Source organism: Prionailurus viverrinus, chromosome X (assembly GCF_022837055.1).
Source record: "Prionailurus viverrinus isolate Anna chromosome X, UM_Priviv_1.0, whole genome shotgun sequence".
NCBI lineage: Eukaryota > Metazoa > Chordata > Mammalia > Carnivora > Felidae > Prionailurus > Prionailurus viverrinus.
Window position 1 is genome coordinate 92092887 of NC_062579.1, and position 8951 is coordinate 92101837.

The following is an 8951-nucleotide window of genomic DNA, read 5'->3' on the forward strand; positions in this document are numbered from 1 at the left end:
TATTAATGAACTCTTGCCATATACTGTATTTAATGTAACTGGCAATAAGGCAGCAGAGGAAAGGGCTATGTCTGCTGGCAGCCTGACCTAGAATGAAGCAAAGCATTCCAATGCTTCTTCTTGTATGCAGAAGGAAAGGACTGTCCAGAGGTGCTTTGAAGTGACAAAAAATACACTAGTGCCAGTTATCGGCACCTTCCAGCATTCTGAAAAATCACTGATTTCTGCCAAACACCGTGGCTTGAGACCAAGCATCCGAGCATGAGAGGTGATCACCCACAATCCTGCAGCGAGAGAGAGAGAGAGAGAGAGAGAGAGAGAGAGGAAGAACCATTGGCTCAGTTGTGATCATGTGATATTCAGCATCTTGTACTACTCATATTGCAAGACATCACTTGTTTATCAAGTTAAAATTTATTAGAAATGTTTGCTTTTCTGTTACTTGCAGTCCAAGGTTTTACTGTAAAGGAAACCTCATTTAAAATGGAGTCAGGAAGCCCTGAAGGGAGACCTCTCACACATTACCACTTGCTGTAAGAAGCCTATCTCACATTTCCCTGCAGGAAGCAGCTTACTATATGTACCCCAGCCTGAGGAAGGAAGAATTTCTCCTTGCTCAACAACAGCCCAGCCAGTGAGAACTCAGTGAAACAGCCCCTCCCAGCTTCCTCTCTTCCCCTGTAAAAGCAGAACCCTCTCCTCTGTTCTCTGGGTTTGCCTGTGGTTTGCCATAGTTTGCTTGTCCTGAATTGCAATTCCTCTGCTATTCCTAATAAATTCATTTTGCTGGTAAAAATAACTGGCTCCTTTGTTTTTTAAGGTCAACAGAAGCAGAAACCACCTGTGGTTTCTGGGAACAGACTAAAGGGGTCCGAAAATCTGAGGTTTGCTGAGAAGGGAGGTGGTGTCTGGGGCATTCACATAGTTGCTGTGGGGGTTGGGAGAGAGTGAAACTCTTGCCCATTACCTACTTCCCACTACCCCACTCCTTTAAGCACTCAGGATGTTAATTGATCTGGTGGCCTTTATGTAAAACATTAGTGTGCAAACTTATGCCAGCAGAAATCTGGGCATAGTTATATTGAATTGTGCTTTTATTTTTTATTGGGGGAGGTAGGAGTTTCATCTGTCTTTCTAAGTTTCCTCCTTTGTGTCCTCCATGTGATTATTACTGGTCAAGTGGGACCAGTGGCCAGAGGTCTGGGCTTCCCATCATTGGTGCTCTGCCCACCCTGTGCCTGGAATACAAGTAGGGTGGGAATCCACACAGGCCCCAGGGCTCTCTAGGAAGAGCCCACCATGGTTGTAGAAAAGAATACCATGGCTGGCTCTATTCAGTTACCAGATGGGATTAAATAATAAAAATATGTGAGCACTCAAATTATACCAGACTCTTCTTGGATGACTTTATGTCATCTCATTTAATCTTTCTAACAACCTGTAAGATAGATCCTTATTATCCCCATTTTACAGTTGAGGACATGGGTTTAATTAACTTACCTGGGTTACCCAGTTTTTATGTTTCAGATCTACGATTTGAAATTGGATTTGAAATCTCATCCATCTGATTCCAGACAGCTGCTCCTAACCACTGCCTGATTTGAAGCACACAGGGCAATGTGCTCTTCCTGAATCTATTTCCTGCATCACATGTCTTATTTTCTTAGATTCCACCATTTGAGATTCAATCCTTTGGATAATGAAGGCTTTTCCTACCCCAGGATCCCTTTATTATTATTATTATTTAGCGTTTATTTTTGAGAGAGAGAAAGACAGAGCATGAGCAGGGGAGGGGCAGAGAGAAAGAGGAAGACACAATCTGAAGCAGGCTCTAGGCTCTGGGCTCGAACTCATGAACTGTGAGATCATGACCTGAGCTGAAGTTGGACACTTAACTGACTGAGCCACCCAGGTGCCCCTAGGATCCCTTTTTTAAAGGTATCTATCCATAGGAGCAGCAATGGCTTAAGCACATTAGATAACATTTGAGTGGAGGAAAATGGGTTGTTAGCTAAGTTCCTCAAAGGACATGGACAGTTGTTTCCTCAAGGTAGTCAGTTTTGGCGAATCAGGAACACAAAGGTCCAAAGAAGAATAGATAAGATCAAGTATACATTTTATATTGGTCTTCTCAGAGATTTGCTACCATTGATAAAGCCAACTCTTTGGGGCCTGCTCTACTGTTTTTGCATTCGAGATGACTTACTAGCACATAAGGTAAACGACACCTTTTAATTCTTCGAGGCCTCTGACTTAACCATCTGTAGCCTTTTTTGCTTCCTTCACAGTTCCCTTTATTTCTCGAGATTATAGGAAGATTCAGTCATGTACCTGTATCACGAAGGAGTTTTTCCCCTAGCAGGCTGAGATAGCATGCCATCATAGGTCCTTTGATAGTCTGCTTTTGCTGTACATTTTAATGGGTACTTGTTCAGCTTAAACAATCTGTATGATATTAACAGTATATTATTGAGTGCATGTTATATTCCAGACATTGTACTAAGCACTTTACATGCATGATCTCATTAAAGCCTCATGAATCTGAGAACAAACTCCATCCCAGAAAGGCCAACTTGTTTGAAGTCACAAAGATAGTAGCAGAATGAGGATTTAGGTCTAGTCTGACTTCAGAGTCTCATAACCATGCCTGGTGGTAGCTAGAGATAGAATGTAATAATGGATTTAAATATAGAAATAGGGGCCCTGAAAAAAGGTGGTAGGGTATTTACTTACTAACAATGTAGTCTGTGCTACCCTCTTGCTGATTCCTGTAGGGATAACTATCAATGAAATAGCACGTTTACTTATTTTTATTCTTTTATGTTTATTTTTGAGAGAGAGAAAGTGCACATGAGTGTGTGAGTGGGGATTGGGCAGAGAGAGAGAGAGGGAGAGAGGGAATCCCAAGCAGGCTCCACAATGTCAGCATAGAGCCCTACGTGGGGCTCGAACCCACAAACTGTGAGATCATGACCTGAGCTGAAATAAGAGTTGGATGCTTAACTGACTAAGCCACCCAGATGCCCCTGAAATAGCACATTTATAATATTATCTAATATAAGCAAATAATAAATAACAATTATTGTTAGTATTAGTTTTTATTTGTAGCAAATATTCATTGAGTGCTTTCTACATGTCAAAGATTGGGCAAGGTTCTGGGGATACAGAAGTAAGCAAAAAATACATGTTTTTTGCTTTCTTGTGCTTATAATTTAGCGGCAGAAACAGGCATTAAACAATCGCTCTGATGACTGTGTAATTACAGAGATAAGAGATCAGAAGGGAGAGAACATGGTTCTCAGGGGACAAATAACAAAAGAACCTGAAATAGATGGTGGGTTGGGATCAGGGAAGGCTTCCCTGAAGAAGAGAAGTAAGGATGAGTTGGAATGAAGTAGGTGAACAGGGAGTGGGAGTCTGCAGCTGAAATGCACATCTCAGGAAAGGGAACGGCATTAGCACATGTCTTAAGGATTTGGTCTTAGTGCTAAGAGCACTGAGAAGTCACTGGAAGGTTTTAAGCAAAGGTGTGCCATGATCAGATTTACATTTTAGTAAGATCACCTGAGTTGCTGCAGGGATAGTGGATTGGAGGGTAGCGAAAGTGGAAGTCAGGGGACCAATTAGCCATAGTCTAGGCTAGAGATGGTGACTTAGACCAGGGTGGTGGCAGTGGAGATGGAAACATATTTTGGAGGTGAAAAATTTCTTGGAGGTGGTGCTGATAGAACTTGGTGATAGATTTAGTAAGGAGATTCCAGGGGCACCTGGGTGGCTCAGTTGGTTAAGCATCACGACTCTTGATTTTGGCAAGTCATTATCTCACAATTTGTGGGATTGAGTCCTATGTCAGGCTCTGTGCCAACAGTGTGGAGCCTGCTTGGGATTCCCTGTCTCCCTCTCTCTCTGTTCCTCCCTTGGGTGTGTGCTCTCTTTCTTAAAATAAATAAATGTTTGAAAAATGGAGGTATTGGATGGCAGAGGACAGTGATGCCCTTTAATCTTCACAACTACCCTCTGAAGGATGTGTTATTATCCCCTCTTTTACAAAGAAGGAAACAGACTTCTCATGGCTTTAGCATAAAGTCTACAGGCTTCATACGACCCTCAGGACATTATATAAGCTACAGTGTGTTGACTTACATATCCTGGTCTCTCTGCCATCATCCACCTAGTTCTCTGTGCTCTAGCTACAGTTGCCTTTTAGTTATTTGCTATGCCAAGTTCCTCCTAGTCTTAAAGCCTTTTCATATGCTGTTCACTTGATCTGAAATGCTTTTTTCCTTTTTGCTTGGCTCATCTTTCCTTGGGGAAACCCCTGACCTATCCGACTGGGTTAGGCTTTGAGGCTATCTGCCTCTCACAACACTCTGTACTTTTACAGTTATTAATTACACATCTATCTAGTTTTTTGTGTGCTTATTTTTGGACTGTCTCATCTACAAAACTGTAAGCTCTGGAGAAGGGATCTTGTCTGTCTTGTTTATCATCCCGTTCCCAATAACTAGCATAAGGCTTAACATATCATAAGGTGTTACATATATATTTGGTGAATGAATGACTGAAGCTTATAGAGTCTAAGCTAACATGTCTACCGTTAAGCAGTATGTGACTAATCTAAGACTTGGACCAAGTCTACCTAATAGGAGAGCCCAAGCCCTAACCAGTAATATTGGCACTGTTCTTGTTTGCAACTGAAATACTTCAAAGCCATACAGCAATTGCTAAAGAACTTAGAATCAGCTTTCTTTTTCCTCCTCCATTTCCTCCATTCTTCTTTCTTCTTTTCCTTCCTCTCTCCCTTCTCACAACCCTGCCTGCCTCCCTGTCTTTTTCTTTCTTTTATAAGATTTGGAAAGACTATTAGAAGTCATCTTGTCCAACCTGTGCATTTTACAAACGATCAAACTGAGGCTAGACCAAATTGCCTGCCCAAAGGCTACAGTTATTGGCAGACTCAATAGATAACTTTATCTTTTCTGGTGGGCATCATTCCAGCAAAATCAATGGAGATCTAATTTATTTCCATCTTGTTTACTCAATGTCTGTTTGTTATAACCAGGTTAGTCTCATCACTGACCTGGACACATGTTTTGCTAATTTTTATCTTAGTAGCATGATCCACAATGGCCCCTTTGCTTGGGATCTATTTTTTCTTTTCAACCTATCCTTCAAGCCCCAGCTCAGTTCTTATCCCCTCCATGCAGACTTTCTGGCTCATTGTAAAGTCATACAGCAGTCTAGATCACTCATTTGACCTTTAATCACAAATTAATGTGTATTTTCTTTTTTTAAGAAAAGTTAACTTATTTATTTTGAGAGACACAGAGAGACAGAGCTCGCGAGCAGGGGAGGGGCAGAGAGAGGTGGGGAGAGAGGATCCCAAGCAGGCTCTGTGCTTTCAGTGTGGAGCCAAACACGGGGCTCAAACCCATGAACTGTGAGATCATGATCTGAGCCAAAATCAAGAGTCAGATGCTTAAACAGCTGAGCCCCCCAGGTGCCCCATTCTTATAAATATTCTTATGTGTGTTGTTTCTTCTTTATAGACTGCCCTCACCCCAAGCTTATCAAGCTTATCAAGAACCATATCACATAGTGTGCCTCTTTTATAATCCTTTTGATCCCTAGAATGGTGCTATACACATGGTAGACACTCAATAGTTGTTGAATGAATGAATGAATAAATGATGTAAGCAAGGAAAAAATGAAATGGTAAATTCTGCCATCTTGTGGCTATCAGTCTTTAGTGTTGCCATTTTCACTGTTTTTCATGTTGAAATTAGAAAAGTGGCACATGGTAATAAACAAACGAGATGGTGGTGAGTGGGAGAGGTTTCTTTTCCTTTTGGTTAATGTACCAACGGCATGGTTGCTGATATTTTATAAGAGAAAACAGATCGAGGGAAACTAAAAACCAAACTAACCATGTACCTAAGGACTGGGGAATATTGATTGGATTTCCTCAGGTACAATTCCTTCTTTGAAAGGGACAAGTAAAAGAAATTGTCACAACACACCCAACAGAGCTCTGATCAGATGACCAAGCTACTCATTTCGGGGGATCTATTAATGGACCTTTTGTGAGAGTCATCTGGGGAAAAGAATCTCTGCCTTTGAGTTAATGGGCTTAAGATCCAGCCTTTGTTTTGTTGAGCAGCCTTGTGTGGATCACACAACCTCTTTGTCTCAGTTTTCTTTTCTTTTTTCAACCCCCCCCCCTTTTTTTTTTGAGAGAGAGAGCAAGAGCGAGAGGCAAAGGGAGAGGGAGAGAGAGAATCTTTTCTTCTCTTAAATGTTTATTTTTCAAGAGAGAGACAGAAAGCACAAGTGAGGGAGGGGCAGAGAGAGAGGGATAGAGAGAATCCCAAGCAGGTACCATTGCCCAGCGCAGAGCCTGACACAGAGCTTGATCTTACGAACCATGAGATCACAACCTGAGCCAAAATCAAGAGTCAGATGCTTAACCGACTGAGCCACCTGGATGCCCCTCTTGTCTCAGTTTTCTTACCAGTTAATTTACTGTCCAATTTACTTTCAGGGCTGTTGTAAGACTCTGCAAAACCACAGGCATGAAGATTCTTAGAAGAGTTTTTAGAAAGTGATGTATGTTTAACATTTTCATAAAAGAAGAATGTTTGTACTTTCTGTTTGTACAGCACCTAAATATTTAAGTGCCTGTAAGGCCATTACCTATTTTCAGTCTCATGGCAACTCTAGGAGATAGGCAGGCAGATATTACCCTCAATTTACAGATGGAGCTCAGAGATTTATCTTCAGAGTTAATAAACATACGTTGAGGACCTGTTACATGCCAAGCATACTGATAAGTACTTTTGCATGTTAGAGAAGTTAGTTCAGGATCACCTGGCTGATAAGTGGTAGCATTGTAATCTGACTCAGGTCATTTGATTTTAGAAGCCAGTGCTCAAATGCCACTATCTTTAGGTCAGTTGAATTCCTCTCCTGGGGCCATTTGCATTTAATTGTTCTCTCTCTCTTATAGAATGAAATCTTTTGTTACTGTTAAACATATTTAAGGTCTGAAGAGCAGACTTGGTGTAGGTTACAAGCCTACACTCCACTTAAGGCAGTGGTTCTTAGCCCTGGTTGTACATTTCACATCACTTAGGGAGTTAAAAGAAGTTACTCATGTCTTGGCCCTAGAACGGAGTAATTAAATCAGTCTCTCTCTGGAGGTGGAGCCCAGGAAACAGTTTTTTTGCTTTTTTTTTTTTTAAAGCTACTTCCGAGGTGCAGCCATGGCTGAGAACCACAGTGCTCTAGTAGAAAGGTCATTCTAACAGAGTCAATCCAATTTTTTCAGAGACTGGTTCTGGCATCAAGACTGTTCAATGAGGAAGAGGGAAGAGGAGTAAAGGAACAGCTCAGAAATGTAATTTGTTGGGTCTGCTTTTAGTAGTGTAAGCAAATTGAATAGCAGTGGCAGAGGTAAATCATTAAAGAAGAACCAGGAAAGAAAAGGACATGGATCTCACTTTGAAGCAGCAAGAAGGATGGCAGACACCTCCTTCTCCAGAAGAGCAGACTTTATAAACCCCTGTTCATTCATTCACTCATAAGTTGTTCACTCATTACGTATTTACTGAACATCCACTATGTGTCAGGCACTATTCTAGGTCCTGGAGATGTAGCAGTGAACAAGCCAGGTACAGACTTTGGTCTCATGGAACTTTCATTCTAGTTGTGGGTGTAAGGGAATGGTTCTGTCCTGGTGTTCTGGTGACCTTGAACATCTCCACATAGGCCACATAGCCCAGGCTCAACCACAGTCTGACTCACGTCGTAGAGGAATGCCCTGTGATCCTCTCTGGAACACGGCAAGATAGGCAATTGTGAGGAGCTGTTACAGGACCATCATCTACCTCCCTATCTTCTGGGAGGCTGCTACATGGTGGCTGGCCTCCCATCTGCCTCCCTGGTTCTGGTGAGGCATAGAGCTTTCTTTCACATACACAGTCCCCTTAAGGATAGCTGCAGTATAACCTGCCTGGCTGTTAGTTTTGAGGTGGGTCCTGCACAACAGAATGACCCACCATTCACATCATCTGTCATCTGGCCCCTCCATTTCAATGTCATACTGTGGGAGTTGGGATGTGGAGCGCTGGCACCATGATGACCTTGCTTTTGGGGTCTATATAAGGAAGACACTGACTGTATGCATTTGGACTCATTGTCTTCTTGTTGGCCGAATCTATGGAAGTGTCTTAAGCCAGACTAGCTGCTGCCAGTGCACTGCTGTTTAGGGACTGCCTGACTGCTTGATAGAAGTTCCAGGCTGTATAATTTGATTGGAAAAACTTAGCAGTTGGCAGAACCCTCACACTGGTTTTTTGGCCAGTAGGGTAAGAGCTATTGTAGTAGAAAAGGCCAAATAGAAGCCCCAGAAACTCCTCACTCCCACCTCCCAAGATAATAAGTAAAGTAAATAGAAGCTAAAAACCATATTGCATCCCAGGAAGAATTGCAGAATTTAGTGCTTTCAAAGACTTACACAGTGCATACCCCCATCAGATACCTGTTAAATTCACTACTGTGGCCCTGAAAAAAAAAAAAACAGATGAATCATGGCAGGTGACAATATGAAGTACCACAGACTTTACTAAGTAATACCTACTGCTCTGTCAGATGTGATATCTTCACACAGCCATGTGTTTGTGGCTACCGATCTAGTGAAGGTGTTATTTTCCATTCCCATAGGCAGGCAGATCAGAAAGTTTATATTCACATGGTATGGCCATCAGTGCATGTGACAAATGTAATGTGCCACCCAGGTCTCCTTTCAGCAAGGAAGACCTTATTCCTCCAACTGCTGGGAGTGCATCTGGACATCCCTTGGGAGTCCACCTTCTTTATGGATTGCCTCAGCTAAAGAAAACTGCTTTGTCTAAGATCGTGCCTCCTTCTAAGGGAAGGCCACATCCAATGAC

General features: G+C 42.1%; 1 long non-coding RNA gene across 1 annotated transcript in view; it reads left to right on the plus strand.

Annotated features, from left to right (window-relative positions):
• Positions 1 to 706, plus strand: part of LOC125157453 (uncharacterized) — a 31954-nt gene extending 31248 nt beyond the window's left edge. Inside the window, exon 4 of the long non-coding RNA XR_007148975.1 lies at positions 564 to 706. This is a non-coding gene — a long non-coding RNA (uncharacterized LOC125157453). The remainder of the gene's footprint in view (positions 1 to 563) is intronic.
• Positions 707 to 8951: the final 8245 nt, after the last annotated feature.